General features: G+C 43.5%; 1 protein-coding gene across 1 annotated transcript in view; it reads left to right on the top strand.

Moving 5' to 3' along the window:
• FOXO1 (forkhead box O1) overlaps positions 1 to 21,782 on the top strand; it is a 48,962-nt gene that overhangs the window by 1,389 nt on the left and 25,791 nt on the right. The window lies entirely within an intron of this gene.

Here is a 21,782-nt window from a genome sequence, read left to right as displayed (position 1 = left end):
GCAGACCCGCCGAAGCAGGGGGGGGGGGGAGACTGCCGGCTGGTCCGCCTGCGTCGCCTTTTCCCTCTGCACCACTTGCATCCCGACACTTGGGCAGCGGCGTAGCGTGGGTTGTCAGCACCCAGGGCAAGGCAAGTAATTTGCGCCCCCTAACCCGGGGCAAGGCAAGTAATTTGCGCCCCTAACCCCTAACCTGCCACCGCTGCCAGCTTCTTCTTGCTGCTGCCATGGGGCTCTGCTACAGCCTGCGGCCGAGGCTCTTCGGCGACTCCGGAGGCGGCGAGCGCGCCCCCCGGATGTTGCGCCCGGTGCGGCCGGGCCCCCCTGCACCCCCCACGCTACGCCACTGATTTTATTTTTTTTTTCCAAAAAAAAAAAAAAGTTTGCAAAGTTTGCTTTGGCGTGCAAGCAGCGAAAGTGGCCGGGCTCTGCAAGCTCTGCCTCCCCAGTGGCGTAGCGTGGGTTGTCAGCACCCGGGGCAAGGCAAGTAATTTGCGCCCCCTAACCCATGGATTTGCGCCCCCTACCCCGTGGATTTGCACCCCCTAACCCGTGGATTTGCGCCCCCTAACCCTAACCCCCAGATGTTGCTCCCGGTGCGGGCGGGGCCACCCCTGCACCCCCACGCTACGCCACTGATTTTATTTATTTTTTTTGCAAAAAAAAAAAAAAAGTTTGCAAAGTTTGCTTTGGCGTGCAAGCAGCGAAAGTGCCCGGGCTCTGCAAGCTCTGCCTCCTCCCTCCTCCACGGTCCGCGTTGATAGGGCAGCAAAGGGGAGGGTGAAGGTGAAGGAGTTGCGGCAGGGGTTTGCCTCCCCCTTTTCCTCGCCACACCAGCAGACCCGCCGAAGCAGGGGGGGGGGGGGAGACTGCCGGCTGGTCCGCCTGCGTCGCCTTTTCCCTCTGCACCACTTGCATCCCGACACTTGGGCAGCGGCGTAGCGTGGGTTGTCAGCACCCAGGGCAAGGCAAGTAATTTGCGCCCCCTAACCCGGGGCAAGGCAAGTAATTTGCGCCCCTAACCCCTAACCTGCCACCGCTGCCAGCTTCTTCTTGCTGCTGCCATGGGGCTCTGCTACAGCCTGCGGCCGAGGCTCTTCGGCGACTCCGGAGGCGGCGAGCGCGCCCCCCGGATGTTGCGCCCGGTGCGGCCGGGCCCCCCTGCACCCCCCACGCTACGCCACTGCGCTTAGGGCATGCTCAGGCCGAGGGGGTTGTTTTTCCCCCGTGTTTTCGATCACTGTTCTGAACCCGCCACCCGCCCCCTGGCTCTGGGACGTGGGAGAATGCTAAGCACTCGGTGTATCCGAGTAGACGGCCGGTCCCCAGATAGTTCTGTGCCTTCCTGCCTTTGTCAAAGTTGGCCGAGCTGGATGTGTAACTCGGCGCACAGCTGGCTGCAAGTTCGAGCTGTGTCATTTCCTCTGACAGATTTGAGAGGCCCTTAAAAGTGACGGTGATTCGATCCTACTTAGGGTAGAGTTTGGGGAGGCAGCTTATTGCTCTGTTGGGCTAAAGCCATAGATAGCAGATTGAATGTGCGATGTGTGAACAAATTCGAGGTTGGTACCCTGCTTTTGGTTGATTTGTTATAACTGTGCTGCTTTTCATTCAAATGAACACCAAAGCAGCTTCCAAACAACAACAACAACAACATGATAGAACATCACAAATACAGCCTAAATCATATAGAATAATTAACAAATCGTCGCTAAAACAATTGCAGTCTACAAAAAGCTGTTAACAAAACTAAAGCTAAACATCAAAATTAAAGCAAAAGTCATAGCACATGATTAACAAATCAATACGGCATTTATAATCTATAAAACAATATTAACAGGGTTAATAATACAGCAACCAAAAGATAAACTAAGTACTGCTACGTTTATATATAAACACTCTCCACACCCACATTATTAAGTTGGTCTCACCATGACAGATTCATATGCTCCTTTCCTGAATTCTGTTCTGATGGTAGCCATTTCCAGGAAATGCATGTTAATTTCTGCACAGCTAGCTTTGAGAGACTACACAGTAGTAGAAATGAATAGAACAATTTCTGTCTGAAAAAGTCTAAACTTACTTTACTAAGGAAAGAGTTGCCACACACTCATTTACTAATACAGTAATGTATTAGTGTGTAGATATCCCCTGGTATAAAGTAAAACACTTTGGGATACTTAACCTTTTTATCTTCCTTACAGAGGAAGTTGCTGATTTATTTTGTGGCTAGATAGCATCTGTTGGGCCCTGAACTGCTCATTGGCTAGTGAGGGATCTATTAAGGGGTTTCTTAGGGAAAATATTTTTGAACAGAGCACAGGTAGTTAAGTGGTTTTCTCTGGCATTTATTTATGGCCAAAATAGGACAATCTAAATTAATACACTAAGCAAAATTACTGGAGATTGGCAATAGATGTCAGATAACGGTAAATAAAAATATAACTGACCCAATATGCTAAGGATAAGTACTGTAATTGGCAATCTTTGTGCCAATCTGCTCTTTGGTTGTGCTGTGTGATCCTTTCACTTTCCAAGCCCAGAAGAAAAGGAGGAATGTGAGTAAGCTGCATTTTGGGCAATGAGATTTGGTAGCATTTCATTTGGAAGAGGGAAATGAAGTATTGGACTTTCCACTCCCTCCCCCACTCTTTCAGAGGAAAAAAAACCCAAAAACCTAGTTGCTAATGAGGTGCTTTTCACTTGGTACCCCACATATGAAATTAATTATTGGCTGAGTTAATGCCACAACTGTTTAGCAGTGTGTTAGCTAAGTTTTAGAAATCAAGTTTCCATTTTCAGATAAGCTAACTGCGTATGATGTACATCTTTTTCTGTTGAGCTGCTGGTTGGACTGCAGCTCCAGCAACAGTACTTAGAAATACAATAAATCCTGCCGGAGATTTTCTGTTTCAGTAAGAGGGAATAGGGAAGCTTTGAGAGAGTTCACAAGTGGATATTCAGTGGTCAATATTAAGCTACAAATATCAACACTTCTGCGGTTTAATTTTTTTATGTGCAGAGCCCCAAATTTAATTTATTCACCTGTTATTTACCTTATATGATCACATAACAATGCTGCATGTATTTGATAGCCAGGTTGGTACACACGAATTTTCCCTTGTGGAAAAAATAGTTTTTACTGGCTTAGGATAAAATGTAGGTGTTTACCCAGGTAAATACTGTCATATGGTAAAGCTAAGCAAGGCATTTGCTTCTAATTGCTACATAAGTCAGTGCTTCCTGTGCTGGTAGACTGCGTCTAATTAGGCACAAGTAATGGCCACACACTTTATTGATGCCAAACTAAAGCTGGACTTGGGCTCATTCTACACAATTTGCATTCTGCCATTTTCATCCTTGATGTGAAACCTGCCTTTGACATATTGTTGTAGTATACAGACTTAGAAATAATGATGCATTCAAAATAAAAGAAAGATTTGTGGCTTCTCTTGAGAGCTGCTCTCTGGGAGCTTTAAATGCCTGTTTATTTTAATGAAAAATTGGAGTCTTAGGAAGCTATGAAACTTTACTAGACGGATATAAAAATACTTTGTAGTTTTTCTATTGCTTACAAGCATAATGAACCTCCTACTAACTTAATAGTTCACAGGAGCTCTGCTTGATGCTAACCTCTAAGATACAGTGCACGTGTTTGCATGATCATAAACAGCAATCGTTTTCTACAGTGATACGCACTCCCCCCCCCCCAATTTTTTTATTGATTTTCCACATTTATAACAAATATAACATATAAAAGACACAAAACAAAGCACATTACAATAACCAAAAGAAAAAAGAAAGAAAAATAAAAACACTTATTACTTCTAAAATCCAAATTAACTTTCATTGTTATCTGACTTCCTCAAATCCCCCCTAACTGAATTTCATTGTGACTCCTTTGTAACCGTTCTCCAAGATCATATTTCTAATAAAATTAACTCCTTCAATTTACTATCTTCATCTCTTTTCTTATTGGCTTAAATCCATATTACTATACGACATTCTTATTCTAATCCTAGGCCTATTTGATACCTTTCAACTACCTTCTAATTATCTTATATTACAGTATTTAGCTAGATAATCCTTAAATTTCTTCCTACACTGATACGCTTTCAGCAAAGTAGATGTCCTTAAGCTTTGTAGTATTTTCTCATATTTGACCTGGAGTAGTCATTGAGATGGTTGCATTCCTTAATAAGTCAGAGTAGAATTTGCCCCTTTTATGATTTTTGATTAGTCATGTACTGGATTGCTTTTCTAATGAGAGCACTGCCCTATCGCTTCCATCAGCTGCTTGCAGTTTTATTGTATCACCTGTGGTGTCATCAGTTGAACTTGCCTCGGTTATTTTTCTATTGATGGCAGGTGCCCCCCCCCAACCACCTGCCTTATATATCTGTAAGCAGGCACAAACCCATACCTTAATGTGACACCCCCCCAGAAATTAACATTTTAAATTTGCATTTGTTTTAGATTTCTGTTAAGCAGTTCCCCACAATTATTTTAAGAAGATTTTGTATACTTTTTTGTTAAGTTCTGCAGTTGTAAAGGGAGGTGGAGAAAGGAATGCTAAAACACATTTGGTTATACAGTATATTTTGTGGCATCTTTAAAAGTTAATACAGTAGATTTTTTGGGCCAGAGCCCAAAAACAATAACACATCCCAATGAGAACTGTCTGCTTATACTGTCATACTGTTTGTGAATTATCTGCACCAGTTGAATCTTGTCAGGAAGTACAGTGATTGAAATCTGCATAGTACTTTTGGTGATTTTACTTAGGAAATCTAGTCTTAGTGATCCTGTGTTCTTGTGTATCTGAAGAAGTATGCATGCACACGAACGTTTATACCCAGAACTAACTTACCGTAGCTGGTCTCTAAGGTGCTACTGGACAATTTTTTAATTTTTAAAATTTATTATGTCTTTTACCATTAGTCAAAAACAATTCTCCATTCCTAGTGGCATTTATGTGAATTCTGGTTAAGTAAATCCTAGGAATCTAGTTTTACTTGTTTCTGTGGACGGAAAAATGAGGCAGGATTATAACTGGTTGTCAAAACAGGAATATCAATACCTGAATATTAGTTTTAGGTATTTCATATATTTTTTTCTCTAAATGGAAGGGAGGTTGTGCAATAAAATCAGTTACTCTCCAGTAATGAGGGCTCCTGACATCACCCTTAAGGAATTGATTCTGTTGCCCAAAAATTTCCATTTTCTCAGTGTTTAGTGGACAATATGATCCTCCCCTCCCCACAACATTAGAGGCCGAGTTCTCTTCTTTGGTGACTCTTAAGGACACTGACATTTCTCTATTATTATTTTTTTAAAGGGGCTAAACATCAGGAAAAGCTACCCTTTTTCATAACCACTATTTGAAAAGAAAAAGGTCCCATTGCTAGAACAGACACCGCCCTGGTTATTATTATTTTTAATGGCAATATGGTTGCTGCCACCCTGGCAGCAGTGCTGTTTTGGGAGTCCATAAATGTGTTTGGCAGGTGCTAGCCATAAATCTTAACTGAGCCAGCTGTCTCTGCTTGCCCAACACAAAGTGAGAGTCCTCTTCCGTTCTCTGTGTCTCTCTCCCCACATACACATGGCAAATAACTTTAAAAGGCGGAATAATCTCTCACTTTATACTGGACTTGAGACACAGACCCTTCTTGTCCCGCGAGTATTCTGACAAACTATTTTTATTTATTTAATAGGTTTTATGGAGAACTTGCAGGAAGGGAGGAATCAGTCTCTCGCTTCACATCCGGCTTTGGAGAAAAGTGCTGAGGATCTTTCATTGATTCCAAGTGTCTTTAAATCCCAGTGTGAAGTGAGCAATGAATCCCTTTTCTCATCTGCATGTTTTTCTGCACATGCCAGAGGCATATGCATAAGAAAGTGCTCTGCTGATAATTCCTTTGTCTGCAAACTGGGTTTCTTGGTTGCTTTTTTGACGCTTTGCCTATATCTCTCATTAGAGTGGAAGAAGTGACAGCTGCTCACAGGAAACAAGGACTTGGCAGTGATTTGGCAGCATTGTTTTCCCCACCCCAAAGTAGAATCAAAGGAATAAATTTATACTCCTTCAAACTGTCTTCTTGTATGGGAAAACATTTGTTGTTGTTGTTGTTGTTTCTTTAAAAAATGCTGTGTAAAGACGTCTTGTACTAGGAACAGAAAAGTAAGCTGCCCAGTGTTGTTATTCCTATATTGGAGATGAGGGTGAGGCTTAAAGATACTGTCAGTGTTGTAGGTTGGGCATAGTTCATTGTTATCTCCATATTGCAGGCTTGGCTAGTGGGAGGAGGTGTTGAGAGAGTGAGTAGTTTACAAGAACCTTGAATTGTAGTCCGTTAGTGGTCCCTGCGTTTCAGGCTCCTGAGAGGGGCTGAGATTGATAGCAGGTTTCTAATTAAGATTTGAATAACATGTCTACTTCATCTGTACTAGTGAAATACAATTGCACATAAAGGTAAAGGGACCCCTGACCATTAGGTCCAGTCATGACCGACTCTGGGGTTGCGGTGCTCATCTCACTTTATTGGCCTAGGGAGCCAGCGTACAGCTTCTGGGTCATGTGGCCAGCATCACTAAGCCGCTTCTGGCGAACCAGAGCAGCACACAGAAACGCCGTTTACCTTCCCGCCAGAGCGGTACCTATTTATCTACTTGCACTTTGATGTGCTTTCGAACTGCTAGGTTGGCAGGAACTGGGACCGAGCAACGGGAGCTCACCCCGTTGTGGGGATTCGAACCGCCGACCTTCTGATCAGCAAGTCCTAGGCTCTGTGGTTTAACCCACAGCGCCACCTGCGTCCCTTTACAATTGCACAGTAGTACACCTGTGCTATTAACATTAGCAGAAGTTGTGGTGGGGCTGTGCTGCTCACCCCCAACTGTGTCAGTGTGGTTGGCACAATGCGAACACAGGGGCAGGAGTGCCAGACTGGCTTTACCAGCATGCTTGCACCACACTGACCTCACCACTTTATTTATTTTGCCTCTCCTGCACTCTGTCCCAGTATATAGCAGCAACTCGGCTGGAGGGAGGTCAGGTGAGTGGTACAGCTCCACCACACCTTCCTCTATGGTTTATTAAGATGCAGATAGAGCAGTTGCATAACAGGATATGCAGATGTCATGTGAACATGTTTTGCCAAGTGCTCATTGCATAGTCACATTCGAAATAAACTACAGTGGTGCCCCGCAAGACGAATGCCTCGCAAGACGAAAAACTCGCTAGACGAAAGAGTTTTCCGGTTTTGAGGTGCTTCGCAAGACGAATTTTCCTATGGGCTTGCTTCGCAAGACGAAACGTCTTGCGAGTTCTTGCGAGTTTTTTTTCTCCCCCCCCCCCCTTTTTCTAAGCCGCTAATAGCGCTAAGCCGCTAAGCCGCTAATAGCCATGCTTCGCAAGACGAAAAAACCGCAAGACGAAGAGACTCGCGGAACGAATTAATTTCGTCTTGCGAGGCACCACTGTATACAGCAGTAGAAGATGTATCACACAAGTCATACCCCAGGTTGTGGCAAAGGCTGCCTCCTTTGTCTCTCCCCCCCCCCCGCCACTTGCAAGCAAGATATTGACTGAAGGCAGGTGCCTTGTACTCCTTTAACTTGCACGGAGATGTGCTGTGCACATGCTGCTCTTGGAGAAACTGATGGGAGATGACAAATTAATTTAGAAAGAGGAGGGCATAGGGCACCCTGCTTTTTCCATCTCTGCATCTAGAAGGCTTTGGAAAGAGGAGGTTCTGGAAAGGGCAACCAAAATGAACAAGGGGATGAAGGAACTCTGCTAAGAGGAAAGTTTTAACAACATTTGGGGATTTAATGTTTAGAGAAAAGGCAAAGAGACCTAAGAGAGGTGTATAAAATTGTGGAGGAAGTGGACAGAGGAAAATTGTTCTCCCTGTCTCAAAACACTAGAACTTGGGGACATCTGGTAAAGTTGAATATTGGAAATTTCAGGACAAAGAAAAGTATAGAATCATAGAATTGTAGAGTTGGAAAGGGACCTGAGGGTCATCTAGTCCAGTGTTTCCCAACCTTGTGCCTCCAGCTGTTTTTGGACTACAATTCCCATCATCCCTTGCCACTGGTCTTGCTAGTCAGGGATGATGGGAGTTGTAGTTCAAAAACAGCTGGAGGAACAAGGTTGGGAAACACTGATCTAGTCCAACCCCCTGCCATGCAGGAATCTCAGATCATACATGACAGGTGGCCATCCAACCTCTTCTTAAAAACCTCCAAGGGGGTGAGTCTGCCACCTCTTGTGGGAGTCAGTTCCACAGTTGAACAGCTCTTACTGTCAGAAAGTTATTCCTGATGCTTAGCCAGAATCTCCTTTCTTGTACAGTAACTTGAATCCATCGGTTTGGGTCCTAGCCTCCAGAGTGGGAGAGAACAAGTCCTTTTTTTCACAAGGCACGTACTTAAATTATGGAATTTGCTCCCACTAGAGATAGAGATTGCTGCCCATGTGGATAGCTTTAAAAGAGGATTACTGTACACAAAATACATCAAGGATAAGACTGTCTGTGGAAACTAGACAGGATGGCTGTGTTCTGTCTCCACCGTTGGAGGCTGAATACCACAATCTGAATTCCCCAGGTAGGAAGAATGCTGTTGCACACAGATTCTGGGCTTCCATAGTCCTAGTCTAGGGATTCCGGACTTAGATGGGCCTTTGGCATGATCAGCAGGCTCTTCTTACGTTCTTACTTGTGTGGTTGCCATTGGTGGTGACTACAAAATGACTCACAACCAAGGCCAACCAAAATTTAAGGAACTTAAAGGAACCCACATTACATTGAGGTGGGATATTTATAGTGTAGGATTTAGTACAAAGATAGCGCCAAGAGGAGGGGGTAGTCTTGTAGGGAGTTTCAAGATTTAAAAGCAGAATCTTAGTCAGTTTGAAGAGTTTAGTAAGAATGTTCTGGTAAATTGCTTAGCCCTCTGTTGGCAGCTTGTTTGATTTCTGTGCATGCTTGTGAGCGTGAGCAGTGGAGGAATAGACTGCTCTGCCAGTCTTCCCACAACCCTCTTACTCTTACCGTGTGGAATTCCATGCAGTTCCCTGCAGGCAGTTTTTGGTTGCCTGTGGCTACAAGGTTAATGCTGGCTTACGCACAAGGCTGGAATAAGGAATGTGTTATTAAATACCCACTTTCCTTCTAGATATGAAAAACAGATGAAAAGCAAAGAAGTGTTTGTTTCTGATTTCAGAAACAAGTAACAGTGTGATGTTTCTTCATTTTAATGTAAGTTGTACATCTCTAGAGTTTAATTTTCTTAGACTGCTTTCCAAAGTTACTTTACATCCTCTTTATCGATGTAGTAAAAACCACAGAAGATTGAATAGGTCTAAAGCTAGGAAATAGAGGAATATTTTCAACTTTAATAATAATAATAATAATAATAATAATAATAATGGGATAGTGTTTCTGTCTTATTTGCTGTCGTGTTGAAGAATAAGACCGACAAGTTAGTTGCAGTCTTGTTTAGGAAACTGCTCTTTATCTGGAAATCATGATGGAGGGTGTTAATTAGAATGAGGACACAAATGTGATTTTGACACCTGTCTGCTGCTGCACAACTTGAAAAGCTGCAGTGCTAATAGTAGCTTTCATTCTGTGTCATAATGGGTTGAACTGAAGTCAACAACACAATTCAGGGGCCTTAAATGGGGACAACGTAGTTCAATACATTCAAGAGACCTTAGAATTTCCCCCCTGCTAATTTCTTTCCCGAATTATCTCCCAGCTTTCTGTAGAAGAGGGTTTAAAACTTTTATCAGTCTAAACTGTAGAGAAAATCTTGCATGGTGTTTTCTGCTTATCTTTATGGTCCTAAATATTCCTGTGACACTGGCTGTTCACTTCTATATGTCCTCTTGTGCTACAGCAGTTAGGTGGGTGGCCTTGAGCAAATCACTGCCTGATATGTCTTGCAGGGTAGTGTTGGGGTTGAAATGAGAGAATCTTGTGTGTACCTTCCTGAACATGTTGTAGGAAAGTTTTCGAACACGTGGTAAACAAATAAATAACAGTGGTTTGTGAGGTGATGAACTGCGTCAGCCTTCTGGCAATGATCTAATCAATTCCAGTTCATGGTGATCTTGTTCTGTATGACATCTTTCTGGTTTTGCCCCGTAGGTTCAGCCAGTTATGCAGTACTGATGCAATTGCAAAGGCGAGCACTATTTTATACACACACAAAAACTGAAGAGGTTGTGAACTGGAATAAATACGTAACGTCAGCATCCAATATTTGTTCAGAGGCAATTTTTAAGCTGTTTTCTTTTTTATTTGAGCAATTTAGTAGGCTTAAGTTCTGCCTTTCCTCCATCACAGAACTCAAGATGGCATACATGGGATTTTGGGGTTGTCTCTCATCCAGACCCAAACTTGCTTAGCTTAAGTAAGATGGCTGCATCCTCTGCCCTCAGACCATTTCCTGATTCTGCCTCCACCTTCCCCATTCTATTTCCTCTGACTGTTCCTCATTTCCCACTTGCTACCTACTACTGTATTGATGCTACCTTTATGTGCCTGCTCAGCAGTTTAGAGCCATTCAGGATAGTTCCACTGCACTGTTTCTAGTGGGATATATTGCAGTTCTGTGACAACTGCATGTGGTTTCCCTCTCCTGGCTCTAGATATCTACAGAGTGTCAGAGCCCAGGCACTTGTTGAGCACATGGTGGCAATAGCACTGCTTCTCTGAATAGGAAGAAGGGTCAAGATGGGCATTCAGGTATTGCTGGGTGTGGGGAGAGAGAGAAGAAAATGCATTGTGCCACTTGGCTGCTTTCCTTGAAAGGGCTGGTAAATGCACAGTTGTTAAAGTGGATTATTTAAATAAGGTTAAATTTTGTACAGTGGTGCCCCGCAAGACGAATGCCTCGCAAGACGAAAAACTCGCTAGACGAAAGAGTTTTCCGTTTTTTGAGGTGCTTCGCAAGACGAATTTCCCTATGGGCTTGCTTCGCAAGACGAAACGTCTTGCGAGTTCTTGCGAGTTTGTTTCCTTTTTCTTAAAGCCGCTAAGCCGTTAATAGCCGCTAAGCCACTAATAGCCGTGCTTCGCAAGACGAAAAAACCGCATGACGAAGAGACTCGCGGAACGGATTAATTTCGTCTTGCGAGGCACCACTGTACTTTAACCAGCCATGCTAAAGAAATCCTGCAAATCTGATATCCCTACTGCGCATTTCTTTACAAGATCACAGCCTGCTTTTTATGGCTTTTTTTGGGGTGTGTGTCTCCTGTTCTGGGCTGGGGGATTTACTAACAAATATATTCTGATTTGACCCTTGAATAGCTTCTCAGATCCCCAGATGTCCGTATTTCTTCTTTGGCATGGTGGGGAGCATTATTGATCTACCTCTAATTACGGTATATTTTAATGGTAAAATAATGAGAGGAAATCACCTGCCCTCACCTCCACGGGAAAAGAAACTGATATTGAGATAATTATATAGGCCTTTTCAAGGGTCAAATCAGAGGCTATTTGTTACTTATCTGATCTGAATCATGAGGAAGCAGTAAAACTGGCTGCACCTTTCAATGAGATTAGAAGGGACCTTTGTGGACTGGAACTTACTTATGAGTAGACATTATAGACGGGCCTTGGCTAGGAGAAGAGCCTTGGTTGGTGATGTAACAGCATCTTAAATGCTGTGTGAACCCTCCATTTAAATTCCACATCCAGGTAATTTTAGAAAAGCAACTCCTCAGCTTCACTGAAGAGTTCTAGTACAGAAACTCCTCATGACATTTAAAACATTTCCTCAGTGCAATTAAGCGGTGCTACAAGGAAACTAATCAATGTAGAACACTCCCATTCATTTTGCTCCTCCCTAATAACCAGGTTAAATGCAAAGTAAAGACTTGACATAGATTTATTTTGAAATTTGTGATTTTAATTGATGTTGGCACAGGGCTATAGACATATGGAGCACTGGTGAAGATCCAACAGGAGGACTCAAACAGAAATGGAAGCAGGGCCACAAATATAACACAAAATGGTATACAAAGGTTCAAGCTGGGGTGCCCATCTGGAAGAGACATTCATGGGAGCAGCAAGGAGCCAGGCAGACAAGGAAACTGGAAGTCTGGGAGGAAAACAAGTAGGGAAACCAAAGGATAGATGGCTGGGCTGAGTGGTCTTCAAAGAGACCAGTCTAGATAGAGAAAGGCTAGACAGATAGATGTAGAATCTGGCCGGTACAATTAAGGAGAACCAATAAGTTGTCTGTGTTGGATAGAGCCCTTAGGAGGACACACTCTGCAATTTCACATAGCTTATCATTAGGGGTAACCTTTTAACAAATAGGAGCCTCCTAGTTTGAGCGGTGGAAGATCTTGATAACTACACAGAGAAGTGGACCACATCCATGCTACATGTTTAAAGCACTAATGTGCTACTTTAACTGTCATGGCTTCCCCCAAAGAATTCTGTGGTTTGGTGAGGGTGCTGAGAGTAGTAATGAAACATGCATTTTCCTCACAGAACTGCAATTCTTATAGATTCCTGGAAAGACGGATTGACTGTTATACAACTTACGGAATTGTAGCCCTAAAAGGGGAACTTAATTTTTTTTATTAACACAATTTATTACGTGCCAGTTGATTGTAATAACACCTCTAAGCGGTTTACGATATGTGTTAAGAATATTAATGAAAACTATTAAAAATATGTGGAGAGCATTAAAATTGGAGAGATTAAAACATGTCAGAAACTATGCATCTGGATAGGGTTGCCTTTTGAAAATGCTTTAAGCAGGCGCTGAAAAGACATATGTCAGTAGGCAGGGAGTTCCAAAGTCTTGTTGCTGCCAGACTAAAAGTTTGATCTTACAACTGCAAACATGTATTGCGTGGCACCTGTAGAAATTCCTCTTCCACAGATTGAAGCAGTTGAATGGGCACGTAGGGAGTAAGACAAGTAAGCTGGCCCCACACTCTTAATAACACCTTGAACTTTGTGCGGTAACAAATCGGGAACCAAAATGCAGAAAATAAAAATGAATTGATACAAATCAGCAACCGGTGCAGATCTCTTAGTAGAGGTGTTATATGTTGGCAAGGTCTCATCCTGTCAGCAATCGTGCTACAGCATCCTGCACTAACTGCTGTTTCTGGGTCAAGCACAAGAGAAGCCACTTAAGGAGGTTATTGCAAGTATGCAGTAATCCAGTCCTGAAGTTGCCAGTGCCTGAACCACAGTGGTCAAGCTCTCCTGGTCCAGGAATAGTCGTCGTGCAGGTACAGCTAGTAAAATACTGTATTTTTCGCCCTATAGGACGCACTTTTTCACCTCCAAAAATGAAGGGGAAATGTGTGTGCGTCCTATGGGGCGAATGCAGGCTTTCGCTGAAGCCTGGAGAGCGAGAGGGGTCGGTGCGCAACGACCCCTCTCGCTCTCCAGGCTTCGCGGACCTCTCCGCAAGCAGCAGGAGCGCTCCCGCTGCTTGCGGAGAGTTGCCTGCATGCCGAAGCCTGCGCGCGCTGAGCTCAGCGCGTCCAGGCTTCGTGGACCTCTCCGCAAGCAGCGGGAGCCAGCGCTGGGCTCCCACGGCTTGCAGAGAGCTGCCTGTTTGGGGACTGGGGTCAGGGGAAGCTCGGGCCTCCCCCGCCCCAGCCCCGCGCCTGGGGGGGGAAAATAATTTTCCCCCTTTATTTCCCGCCCAAAAAACTAGGTGCGCCTTATGGGACGGTGCGTCCTATAGGGCGAAAAATACGGTATGTTTTTAGTTACTGAAGCTACCTAGGCCTGCAGTTACAAAGCTGGATCCAGTAGCACCCTTAGATTGCATGCTTGCTCCTTCAGGGGGAGTGCCAAGTGTAGGAAGCTCCCAGAATTCCTTGGGAGAAGCCATGACTGTTAAATTGGTATAATAGTCTTTTAAATGCCTGGTGAGGCTGTGCTTTTGGAAATGGATAGTTGTGGTTTCCAAGTAATTGGTGTACTGGCATGGTGGTAGCATCTTGTCCATGTCACTTGTTTTCTTGTGCAAAGTAAAACTCCAATACAGGATGTTTATGTACAGTCATACCTTGGGTTACAGATGCTTCAGGTTACGGTTTTTTGGGTTATGTTCTGCCGATACCCGGAAGTACGGGAATGGGTTACTTCCGGGTTTTGGCAGTCGCGCATGCGCAGAAGTGCTAAATTGCGTGTGCGCAGAAGTGCCGAATTGCAACCTGCACGTGCACAGACGTGGGTTGCAATCGCTGTGGGTTGCGTTCATCCCACACGGATCACATTCGCAACCCGAGCGTCCACTGTATATAGAAGTTAACCTGTTCTTCATCTGTAAAGATTCCTTGTGTGGTTTACCTTGGATCAATAACAAGCAGGACAGTCCCTGTTCTTAGGCTTGCAGTCTAACATGCATGAAAAAAGGGATGAAGAGGAAAACAAGCAAACTCATGTGCCAGCTCTTTAAGCTGCAAAGTTCTTATAACAACCAGCCTGTTAGAAAACAATTGTAGAAGAGGAGCAAAATGGATATGATTTCTCAGCAGAGCTGGTTGAGTGGCCTTGCTTCCTGTCTCTCCCTCTGTTGCAGCCTTAAAAAGTCCAGATTGTTCTGTGTGTGTTCATTCATTGGCAGAAAGTTACTTATGTCTTACCTGCTGATTAAGTTAGTCGGGATGCATGTATAGTAGGAATGCATGTACAGATTAAGGAGACAAATATTCTCGTCTGTCCACCTACCACTGGCATAGAAATCAGATTAATTCTAGCAAAAGTAGACTGACACTTAAAAAAAACACATTTGGCATGATTTTGGGGTGATCTGGGGACGTTGGATAATAGAACATACTTTTGCTTTATTCTTTCTCTGATTCTCTTACTGCATTCCCAGGATTAAGTCAACGTAATATTAATTGCATGCAAAGAGATGGTTTCCATAGGGCTTGTAATGAGAATATCTGCACAGGGCACATGCCATAGAGCAGGTGTGCTTTTCTAAAACTCTCTGTATCTACAAATCACAGTGCTTCTGCCCTTAGTTTGTGCTAGTGCCAGGAAAGTTATAGTTATTTAGAAGTGTTGGGAAAGGATGCAGTGTTGGCATAAGGTCTTCTACGCCATGCACCGTATTTTTCCATGTATAGGATGCCCCCGTATAAGATGACCCCTATTTTTTTAAACCCAAAATTAAGAAATTAAGTTGTTTAGCTTTTTTTGGGGGGGGGGGAGGTAACTTCCGCCACTGCTGATCGCTTGGCACAGCCACTGCTGATTGCACACCTCACCGCAGCCGCCAATTGTCTGCCCACTCGCTGCCACCAACAGCCCGCCCACCCACTTGCCCCAGCCGCCAACTGTCCCAGCCGCAGCCAATCGCCAGCAGGCCTTGCCACAGCCACCAATCACTTGCCCAATCACAGCTGCCAATCTCCTGCTTGCTGCTGTCATTAATTGCACATCACCCACCCCTCTGCATTCACAATCTGTGTATAAGAAGACATCCAATATTTGCCTAATTTCTAAAAGCAAAAAGCATTGTCTTACACATGGAAAAAGACAATAATTTTTGCTTGTGGGGGAAGGAGCTGCTCTTTCCATGCTTCCACTTTTATACCATTACTCAATTTTGTGCCACTATTTTAAAAATTTGGATCATTTTGTCACAGTCAGGAATAGCAGAGGGCAAAAAGAAGAGTGGTACCAGCAGATGCTGCTCACACTTCTTCAGATTTTCCCCTGCAGTCATAAAAGTTAGATAAAAAGAATGAAATCCAAACCTTAGATTTCTAGGAAAGCATATTCTTTGCAAGGTTTTACCCAAGCAGAACTGCCTAGTTTGTTGTTGCCTACAATTGCAAGAATGTGTTGATTCTACATACCCCTTGTGACAGTAATGGTTTTAAAGAGTAGTTGTTGATAGGCACTTCCAGTGCTAGGGAGAAACCACCAAGGATAGTGTTGAATATATTTTATGTGTTTCCACAAACTGTGATGTTCAACAGTATTGAAAGGCACTATCAGACGCTGCTGGTTTGCACCTGAAAATGTCACAGTTTGCTTAGGCAATGAACATCTTGATCTTTTAAGTAGGCCCTGTTCCTTATCTCTGAGCTACACAGGGTGTGTCTCATAAGAAGGCAGCTCAGTCTGCACCGCATCCTGAGACCTGCCAATCTTTGTTCTGATTAGCTCACAATTCACCACCATTTCCGGTTTCATGCTGAAAATGCTGCGCCTCATTAATGAGGTATTTCTGCCATTCGTCTGGATGGAAATACCTCCTTTTCTTCGCCATTGTTTCCTTTATTAACTGATTATTTTAGTACATTTGTCTCTGTAAGCCAAGGGTGGACAACTTCTTTGCTCTGGAGGAGGTGGGGGTAAGCAAGAGGCACGTGCTGGCAGTGGGGGGCGGGGTTGGCAGCCAGTGTGGGCAGAACGTGAGCTCCTTCTCTTGCCCCCCTCAATTATCTCTTGTGCACCCCCTAAAAAAACTGTCCACTTGTTTTCCCACCCCCATCTTGGTACATGGGAGATTTAAGGATCCCTTCCCTTTGGCACCGAGATTGCTCCATGCCTCCCTGCTGGCAAGTTCATAATGTTGGGAACAGCGAAGGAGCCTTCAAATGGCATGGGGGACAGAATCAGAAGGGAGAGGTTTCAACAGAAGTTGGCCACTGGCTCATTGTGGCCTGTGGGCTGTATGTATGGGCTGTAAGCAGAAGCTAGATCTGACCACTTAATGATCCAGAGGACCTGATATTCACAATTTCTCGTTAAAGTTACCCTGCTATAGCACACTGTGTCTTATATTAGTGGGTGGGTGCTTGCAATTGTGATATTAACATGATTTTAAAATAAACAAATTGAAAAGTCCAAAACCTGCTAGTCCTAGGTAGTGGCAAAAATAAATGTGTACGTATGGATAGAAACAAGAACGAAAAATTCCAAAAGCAAAAGGAGCGCTTGCATTGGAACCCACACCAAGCAGATATTAACAATCTTACTGTGTCCGTTTGTTTGGCTGGAAAATAACCTTGCCTAATGTCTCACTATGCCTCCATAGTGGTTTGGGGGATTTCTGTTCCGAATTTATTTGCTTCATTAAATTCAAAGCTCCCAAAATTCAAAATGAGTATACATAAAATGAACAAATTACCCCAAAACACAATAAGAAAATTATCCAAAACTTTTGACATTGAACAGCAGATTAAAAGTGTCATGCTAAAGCTCGCTCATGAATATTTTTGTGATTGTAAGTAAAGCCCATTTCTTTTTGAAAATGTTGAAAATATGTAGCCTTCATCAGAGTTCCACTTTGAAGGAATCCTAGCCAAATAGAGGTAGATTCCTTAAGCACAACTGCAAAGCTGGAAAGCACTACACCTTGCCCCCGCTATTCCTCCACAATCTTGGCTGGTACTCAGACATGGACAGCAACAAGCAGTGTTAGAAACTCAGATATGAAAGCTAGGAGCTGAATGGCACCTTAAACTGAGGTTATGGGCGCAACAAGGGAATGTCTAGGCATGCATTTTTTTATAACAAGAATACAAAACTGAAAATGAATGACCTGCAGCTAAAATATTGTGTTCATTTTTCACACGGTCTAGCCCTTTCCCTGCCCACCCCCCTAATATTCTTAAGGGGGTCTCTTCTCCAGTCTTCAGAGAGTAGCTGGAAGTGAGGAGGCAGAAAAAAGTCCTCTTTTCCTACCACTCCTCAGTTTTAATCTGAAATCTTAGGCGCATATAGCACACAGTGCTCAGAAACTGCTTGCGCTAGGGAAATTCCCTGCTGCAAAATGCGCCTAGAACAATGGGAGTTTCGAACACTGGCAACAAGGTGCAGGTTAAAAGCAACCTCAGCAGGAGGCTCGTGGAGGAAAATAGCCACCTTTCAAGCAATAGGTCTCTAGCGGGAGGCTCCAGCATGGAGGCAAAGCACTGCAGACAAAATTGGTGAGTGGTTGTAACAGGGAGTACAACCCACAGATTCCTGGACAATCCAGAGTTGGAGACCCCACACTGCTCCTTTCCATTGTGGTCCAGGGGATCCAGCTTTGTCTCCGGTTCTGTCCTGCTCTCCTGCCCTCTGCATCTGCTGTGCTGCCCGTCCCTGCAAATCTCTCCCTACCTGCTTAACTGGCGGTGTCCCCAGGCATTCCTTTCTCACCTTTGCAGCAAGGATACAGTGAAAGATGGTTGGAGCACTGGTTGAATACACCTTGCATTGTCAAAGGCCTCAAGGAACAGCAGGCACACCAGGCCGGGCATCAATGAGCTCAAGAGTACTGCCTGTGTGTGTGTGTGTGTGTTGCTCCATGCAACTCTGCACTTGACCTGCAAATTTTCCAAGTCTGGATCCTTATGCGGCACAACCCACACATAAGAGGAGGCTTTCAGTTCTGTTGTGTTCTTACGTTCTGTATTTTTGCTGCTTTTCTACTTTATTGAGTGTATTGTTCTTTTCTCCCCTCCTTATCTGCCCTGAGAGCATCATGGTGTGGCTGTGCATTCCAGTGCTTTGTTTCCCCACAAACCGATTTGTAGTAGCTTTTTTAGAAAAACAAGCAAACAAACAATAAACTCATTCTGGACAAACAAAGCAGCGCAGGAGCTTTGAGAGTTACTGTACCTTTAATTAAAGCTTTTGGCTTGCAGGTCTGCCAGTTCTATTGCTTCCTGCTCAGCCTGGCTAGGGAAATAGTGATTGATTGCTGATTAATTAGCCTACTTGGGGGTGGGGTTAAGTACAGTACTCATTTCCTTGTGTTTTTTAATTGATTTAAAAGCAAATAGCATGATTTCACTCTAAAAGAAAATAATAATATAAGAAAGCCAGCAATTAAACCCTTCCAAGAGGGAACAGAAGCTGACTAATGGGCTATTAATTGCTATTATTCCATCTTTGTTGAACAGAAATAAATAAAACTGACAGAATTTGCAGGAGAACACCTTTAAATTTGCAGTGCAGGGGAACTTTCCAGATCAGGACTGATTTTTAAACATTATAGAAGGCTCTTGGAAGTGGGGAAGCACATTGCTGGACAATATAGTAGCATATTAAGGGCTATGTGGAACCAGTTTTTCAGTGTAGATCTTTATACGTCAGCTGAAACAATTATCAGAGTTAATGCAGCAGGTGGATATAGGATTGCACCTTTGATTGCGGATAGAGGAACAGCAAAAGCTCAGCGACCCTAAAAGGCCCTACACCCAAGCTTTCTCTTAGACATAAGGGACAAGGTGCTTTATAGCAGTGGGCTCGTGCAGCCCTGGCAAAGCATGTTTTGCAAAGTTTCTTCCACTTTTAAAATAATTAGCATGCTAATGTTTTCCCTTCTTAAGATAGCTTCCTTTTTAAGTTCATTGAATGTGTTGAAAACATGCTTTTCTTTTCCAGTATGAATTGAAGTAAGGGTCTTTGTTTGAATGCAAGTAGCAAGGCAAACTGATTCAGTTATTTTTACACTTTCCTGTAAAAACAGCATCTGTGAGTGCACCACAATGGGTCGTGATGTATTTCCTCTACCAGGATGGAAAATAAGCCATTTATTATTTCAGCTCTGACTTGCTGGGAACCTTTTGACCCTTAGGCCTTTAAAAGCAAAATAATAGGGGATACTAGAACAGCAACTTGGGTGCCAAGTGAGGGGTTACCTGCTGCTTGTAGTGGGCTACAAACAAGATATTTCTGATTTCTGAAAGATTGTCCTGATCATCAAATTAAATGACCTCTGTGCAGATTTACAGTACTATAGATAGGCAGGGACTTCATTAAAATGTATTTGTTCTTGAAAAAGGTCGTAAGGTAATTTGCCGAGAAGATAAAGAATCAGACTAGGGAAATGTATGTAATAGTGGAGGAGCTTCTGGGAAGCCTAGCTATAATCACTCTGCTGATTTAATCAGGTACCACCTTAAGGGAACAGTCCAAACCCAAGATGATCCAGGATGAGTGAGTTAGGATGTGGCAGATCTCTGGCTCAGCTGTCCAGATCCCAGCAGAACCAGACTATGCCAACTTAAGTACCACATCCCAGCTAAACCAGGGCTCATCTGGGTGAGCCCAGAACAGTGGTGTAATCCTTGAAAAATCAGCAGTCCAAGGAAGGGGTTAGGCAACCCGGCAGAACTTGCCTTTATCTTAAAGCCTTGTTTTCTTTATGCCAGGCTTAGGCCTGCTCAGCCGGCAGTAGCCACGCTCCTGAACAGGGGTAATTTATGCTGCCTTAATTTATTTAGAGGACACGGGTGGCACTGTGGGTTAAACCACAGAGCCTAGGACTTGCCATTCAGAAGGTCGGCGGTTCAAATCCCCGCAACGGTGTGAGCTCCTGTTGCTCGGTCCCTGCTCCTGCCAACCTAGCAGTTCAAAAGCACCTCAAAAAGTGCTAGTAGATAAATAGGTACCGCTCCGGCGGGAAGGTAAACGGCGTTTCCGTGTGCTGCTCTGGTTCACCAGAAGCGGCTTAGTCATGCTGGCCACATGACCTGGAAGCTGTACGCCAGCTCCCTTGGCCAATAAAATGAGATGAGCGCCACAATCCCAGAGTCGGTCATGACTGGACCTAATGGTCAGGGGTCCCTTTACCTTTACCAATTTATTTAGGGTTGTTCTTATGTACTTGAGCTGCAGTGAGCGCTCAAAATAAAAATATAACTTGTCAATTGCTTTGTAGTTCAGGTCCTTTATAATATTTTCTGCTGCACCAAGGGTAATAAAATATGCATGAAATAGAGACAGTAAATATATATGATCACTACTCAGATTTCAGTCTTTTCAATCTGTGTCTGAGGAAATGGAGCAGGATGCCTTATTTATTCAACAGGAGGTTGTCTCAGTAGCCTTGGAAAAATCCTGCAAGAATTGGAGGATTGACTTTAGTGTTCTGGCCAAACTTTCATTGAGTAATTACTGACTGACTTCTAAAATTAACCTAAAATTCTAGCCAAAGAAAGCTCAGCTTTGTTTTCCTTTTCTCATTAAGTGTTAACAATGGCTGCTGATTTCCACTATGGAAGCTTTGGGAGCAAGCAACAAGTTCAAAGCTGGTTTTCAGGAAGAAACATCTTTACTCCTGTCAGATTCTGTGAACACAAACACACTTCTGTCTTTCTTTATACTGCAGTTTGGTAGAATGGATAGCATTAGTAGTATAACTTTGGGTTCTGCAGATGAAGGCTCAATTCCCATCTCAGTTCCCATCATTCCATACCGTTGGCCATATTTCATGGGAGCTGAAGTCCAAAACATCTGGCGGGCACCAAGTTGAGAAACTATAAAGTTGATGCTATCTCTTGAACTAGCCTACCTCATACTTTTATCATCAAGATAAGGTAATATAATGTGAATTAGCCCTGAGCATCTAGGATAGAAGGAAAGGAAGTTGAAACTAAGAAATTTCCCGTTATATGAAATTTCCCATTATATTCTGCTGACATCTGCTGCAGGGTGAAATAGCATCCAGAAGGATTGAACTCTCCCATCAGCTGATGAGTGGAGGTTTTATAAGGATAATCTGATCTGTCTGGCAGGTGGGCATGGTTTGGGAAAAATGAGCTGATCCCCCCCCCCCAGTTTACATGAAGATAAAAGGAAATCTGCATAACTTCCTTTTGTCCTACCATTGATGCTCAGGATCAGAACAGTAGTTGAAAATATACTTGGAAAGAGTAGAATGACTTTTATGACCTAGTTTTACTCAGGTGTGAAGACTTGAATGTAAGACATTACATGGCACTAGAATGATAATTCTGGTGTATTCTGTGGACATATATGACAAAT

Source organism: Podarcis cretensis (assembly GCF_951804945.1).
Source record: "Podarcis cretensis genome assembly, chromosome: 3".
Classification (NCBI taxonomy): Eukaryota; Metazoa; Chordata; class Lepidosauria; order Squamata; family Lacertidae; genus Podarcis; species Podarcis cretensis.
The sequence above is the reverse complement of the archived record's forward strand: the minus strand, read 5'-3'. Positions and strand labels throughout refer to the sequence as shown.